Here is a 6,000-nt window from a genome sequence, read left to right on the forward strand (position 1 = left end):
GAGACAAGGCAATAGGAGCGCCTTGTCTTCGATGCCTGGCCCCGCTGGGTCGTGTTGCTTGTGTGTCTGCTGCCCCCACCAAACTGAAGGCGGGACGTGTCTGGTCTCTCCTTGTCCACAGGCGTCTGACTCAAGAACACACCTGCAATAAGGAGCCACCTGGACCGGGGCTCTGAGCAGTAGGGAGGTGTGGCCCAAGGCCCCGGTCGGGGAGCCAGACCCCACATCGGAGACGGGGACTTTGGCTTCTCTCCATGGAGCTGCAACAGATCGGCCCATCCAACCCCTGTAGTACTGCTTCCATTTTCCCAAGAAGAACGTTGAAGCCCAGATATAGGACTGTTGGCCCCACATCACAAAGCCAACCTCTTCCTCAAGGACTGGAGAGGTGAACGCAGTCCTAGGAGCAGCCCTTCTCTGATAAGCAGGGCTGATTCCAAAATTCCCCTTTTAACAACCATCCATAGAGTGCCTACTCTGCGCCAGTGCCTCATTGTGATGGAGAGACCACAGCACGGTGGCTGTCCTTCCCTCAGCCGCACCCACAAATGCTCAGCTGGAACAGAGGACCCCCTACTCCTGACCTCTTTATTCAAAGGTGCTGATACCAAGTTCCAGCAACATAAAAATCAGTGTGTGTTTCCTACAAAAAGGACATTATCTGTTTTAATTTTTTTAGGACATTATTTATTTTATTTTTAAAAATCTTTATTGTTGAGAGTATTACAGATGTGCCCCCCTCCCCCTCTTATCCCGGTTCCCACCCCGCCCCAGGCCTTCACTACCCTGTGTCCACAGGTAATGCATATATGCATATAAGATCTTTGGTTAATCTCTTCCTGCTCTCTCTCACCCCTTCCCTCTGAGAATCGTCATTCTGTTCCATGTTTCTATGCCTCAAATTCTATTTTATTCACCAGTTTATTTTGTTCATTGGAGATCTTATTTGTTTATTTTGATTTTTAGATTTGATTGTTGATAGATATGTATTTATTGCGATTTTATTGTTCATATTTTTAATATTTTCTTCTTCTTCTTCTTCTTAAAGAATACCCTTCAACGTTTCATGTAATACTGGTTTGGTGGTGATGAACTCCTTTAGCTTTTTCCTGTCTGTGAAGCTCTATCTGACCTTCAATTCTAAATGATACCTTTGTTGGGTAGAGTAATCTTGGTTGTAGTTCCTTGCTATTCATCACTTTGAATATTTCTTGCCACTCCCTTCTGGCCTGCATAGTTTCTGTTGAGAAATCAGCTGACATCGTATGGGCGCTAACTTTGTAAGTAACTAACTGCTTTTCTCTTGCTGCTTTTAAGATTTGTTCTTTGTCTTTAGCCTTTGACATTTTAATTATGATGGACCTTTTTTGGGTTCCTCTTGTTTGGGACTCTTTGTGCTTCCTGGACTTGTAAGTAGCAGGTAGGGGAAGTTTTCTGTCCTTATTTCTTCAAATAGGTTTTCAATATCTTGCTCTCTCTCTCCTTCTGGCACCCCCATAATGTGAATGTTGGTACGCTTGAAGTTGTTCCAGAGGCTCCTTACACTATTTTTTTTTAAATTAACACCCAGAAATCTATGGCTTTTAAAAAATATATATATTTTATTGATTTTTTACAGAGAGGAAAGGAGAGGGATAGAGAGTTAGAAACATCGATGAGAGAGAAGCATCGATTCAGTTCCCTCCTGCACACTCCCCACTGGGGATGTGCCCACAACCAAGGTACATGCCCTTGACCGGAATCGAACCTGGGACCCTTCAATCCGCAGGCCGACGCTCTATCCACTGAGCCAAACCAGTTAGGGCCTTACACTATCTTTTTATTTTTGGATTCTTTTTGCTCTTCTGATTGGGTGCTTTTTGCTTCCTCATATTTCAAATCGTTGATTTGATTCTCAAAATCCTCTACTCCACTGTTGCATCTCTGTAAATTATTCTTTGTTTCAGTTACTGTATGCTTAATTTCTTACTGGTCCTTTTACATGTCTTTGAAATTCTCACTAAGATCCATGAAGGTCTCACTAAGTCCTTTGACGCTCTCATGAAGATCCTTGAGTAACCTTATAACCATTGTTTTGGTCTCTGTATCCAGTAGTTTGCTTGCTTCCATTTCTTTCATTTGTGACATGTTTCTTTGCCTCCCCGTTTTGGCTGCTTCCCTATGTTTGTTTCTATGTATTATGTAGAGCTGTTAATTCTCCTGGAATTGGTAGAGAGGTCTTGTGTAGTAGGTGTCCTGTAGGGCCCAGTGGTTCAGCCTTCCCAGTCACCTGACCTGGCCCCTCTAGGTGTGCCCCAGTGTGCCCCAGTGTGGGCTGTGTACAAAGTCTTGTAGTTGACCCTTGATTGCTGTTGGCGTCACTGGGAGGAATTGACCTCCAGGTCAATTGGCTGTGAGGACCAGCTGCGACTATAGTGGGAGAGCTGCTGTGCAGGAAACACCCCTATGGAGCAGGACTTGCTTCAGTGGGGCGTTGGTGCTCACTGAGTCTGCCCCTTGAGTGTGTTGCTTGTGGATGTGTAGAGTTGTAAGCTGGGATGGTCTGAAGCTGTCCACTGGGTACACTGGCCCTAGGGCTTCCAGGGAGGTATAAAGTCAGCCACTGCCTGGGACCACCCAACAGGAGCTACAGAGAGATCTGCAGATGGCTGCTATTTGTATTTGGCTTGGAAGTGCCCAGGTGAGGCCCAGCTGTGAAACAAGAGGACCCCCGTATGATTTCTGCTCAGGGCACATGCCTGGGTTGCGGGCTCCATCATCAGTAGAGGGTGTGCAGAAGGCAGCCAATTGATGTCTCTCTCTCTTGTCAATGTTCCTATCTCTCTATCCCTCTCCCTTCCTCTCTTTCTAAAATCAATAAAAACATATTTAAAGCACACACACAAAAACCCTCACCTGGCTTGAACCCATTTGTCCTCCCACACCCATGCTGGGCTGCCACCCTTCCTCCCTCTGGTGTGTGCACCTACTCTGCTCAGTCTTATATAATGGTTTTAGGCTGAATATTCAAGAAGAAAAGAAGGCAGGCAAGCAGGCTGCATATTAAATTTTAGTAGAGATTGCCAATTGGTCTCCAGAGTGACTTTCCCCATTTATAATCTCACTAGCAATGTAGATTAAGTGTGCCTACATCCCTGCCCACTCTCCAACAACTTGATGTTGGCACATTTAAGTTTTTGCCAGTCTGATAGGAACAAATATGTCAAATTAATTTGCATTTCCTGTCTTTACAGAAAAGTTGAACATCTTTTAATACGTGTATTAGCCCTTTATCATTTCTCTTCTGCATCTTGTCAATATCTTTTTCCTGTTTTCATATCAAAGGAATTCTTTACATATATTGGGTACATTTATTTGTTATATATTTTATAAATATTTTTTCATCTACCATTTCTAATGTTACATTATCTTTCTGCATACAAACTTTTAAACTTTGTAGTAAAATTTATGAATTTTGCTTTTTCAGTAAATCTTAAGATTCTTCAAGGTCATAAATATATATTCTAATGTTTTCTCCTATTACTCTTACAGGCCTTTTTTTTAAGATATATGTCCCCCCCCCCCCATTAATTTTTGTTAGTGGTATGAAGAGGGAATTTAATTTTAAAGTTTCCAGGTAATAAATTGTCCTAATATTTTTTGAATAATCCACTTTCCCCCCACTGATTGGAAATGCCAATATATATGAAATTCCAGTATATACATGGGTCTGGTTTTTTTTTTTAATCTTCTATTTTTGTTCCAAGGATCTATTTATCTATTCATGTGCTAATATCACATTATATTTATTAAAATTACTTTATAATATGTTTTGACATCTTGTCGGGCAAAATTTCGCTCTTGTTTCTTCCTTTTTCAAGCTGTCTTGGCTGCTCCGGAACATTCACTCGTCCCTCTGCATATTGGAATCAGCATGTCAAATCCCATCAAAATCTCGATCAGGTTTTGATTGGGATTGTGTTGAATTTATAGATTTATTGAGGGGATTAAAATGGAGCAGAAATATTAATTCTTAGCATGATGACATGGCCCCGAGAAAGTGTGTGGTCATGAACGGCTCTCTGTGGAAGGCAGGCAGCCACCCTGGGGTGCCAGCCCCTGCACCCACGTGCCCCTCAGCTACTGCCCCCTTGCCAGTCACCTCTACAGTAAAGCTGCTTCCTCATGAGCTGCGTTATTTATCAAACGTTTGCTTATTTTACTAGCGAGCTAACAAAAGAGTATTTGTGCTCCTGAATTTTTGTGTGTTTATTTTTCTCTTGCTGTCCTTTATTATTTTACCACATGCTTGTGGTCCTAAACAGGACATTGCTTAATTTTCTAAAAATATATACATCTGTGTATTGATTTTAGAGAGAGAGGGAGAGAGAGAAACATCAGTGAGAGAGAACCATCAATTGGCTTCCTCCTGCCCGCCCTCTACTGGGGATTGAGCCAGCAACCCAGGCAGGTGCCCTGACCGGGGAGCAAACCGGTGACCTTTCAGTGCATGTGACGAGGCTCAACCCACAGAGCCACTCCGGCCAGGCTGGGTATTACTTAGTTTTACATGCTTTCGAACCTCATGTCATTGAGTAATTCTGTGTGTATCCTTCCATCCTTTGCTTTTTTCTTTCTCAACGTGATATTCCCAATATTATCCACGTTGAGCACACAGCGGTTCCTTGTTTTTCACTGCGTTCTGTCATGTGAATAGAAGGCTATTTATGGATTTTTTCCCCTGCTGATGAAATTTGCGTGGTTTCTAGTTTTTGTTTTTTGCTCTCTTAACAGTGCTGCTTATACAAGGCGAGTCTTCTAGTGCTCATGGGCCAGAACCCTCTAAAGCATGTACCCTGGGGTGCAATTTCTGGGTCACTAAAGCATGCACTCTGAGGTGCAATTTCTGGGTCACTAAGGCATTCACCCTGGGATGTAATTTCTGGGTCATGAGGTGTTTATTTCTTCAACTTTAGTCCATAGCATCAACAGAGGCTTTGGTCATGTTGACTCCTGCCAGGATGAAGTTCCCACTGTTCCACATCGTCATCAATAATTGATATTTCCATTGCCTAGACTTTTAAAGTTTTAAAAATTGTTGGCACTCATATATGAATGATGTCATGGCCAAGCACAGGAGTTTGAGGTCATTGCCTTTTCTTTACCCTTCGGTAGAATCTCAAACATTTTTAGATTGAAAGGGCACACACGTTTCAGGCTGGAATAGCCTGGTGGAATCTCAAGTTCCAGGGAAAACGTCTTCAAAGCTTTCACAATTCCAAACAGAGGAAAAAAAGTCAACCTACCAGGAGAATCTAGACTACAGCCCAACTTCTTGCTTGCTGCACTTGGAGTCAATCGTCATTGCAACAACCCTGTGGGTCAGCGCCATTATCACCCCCATTTTCAGCTGAGGAAACAGACATCAGGTACGTTCTTCAAGGTCACAAATCTCGTAAGTAACTTATGATTCAGTCTTACCCGTCTGACTCCAGAATACCCACTTAAAATATATATATATGTTTTTTATTCAGAGAGAGGAAGGGCGAGGGAGAGAGAGAGAAACATTGATCGACTGTCTCCTGCACACTCCCTACTGGGGACCAAGCCTGAAACCCGGGCGGGAATCGAACTGATGACCTTCGGGTTCGTGGGATAATGTCCAACCAACTGAGCCACATAGGCCGGGCCAGCATACACACTTTGTAACTACTGTGCCTCCCGAAGAAAGATGGAATATAAGAAAACGACTTAAGCATTTAAAAGGCCTTTACCCAAACTGAGCAGCAGACAGAACTTCTAAGGCTGGTGTCACTGGAACCAGGACCGAGAGAGGTGTCTGTTCTCACCATCTACTCAACACTGGTCTAGCTGATGCAATTGGAAAGGAAAACTAACGAAGACAATTTAAAGACATGAAAAGAAATGATAACATGGCCTTGTTTTGCAGGTTACATAATTATATATCTAGAAAATTCAAGCAATTCAACAACAAAAACTAAGGTGGCTGGATGCTAGATA

Source organism: Myotis lucifugus, unplaced genomic scaffold, assembly GCF_000147115.1.
Source record: "Myotis lucifugus unplaced genomic scaffold, Myoluc2.0 scaffold_1028, whole genome shotgun sequence".
Taxonomy (NCBI): domain Eukaryota; kingdom Metazoa; phylum Chordata; class Mammalia; order Chiroptera; family Vespertilionidae; genus Myotis; species Myotis lucifugus.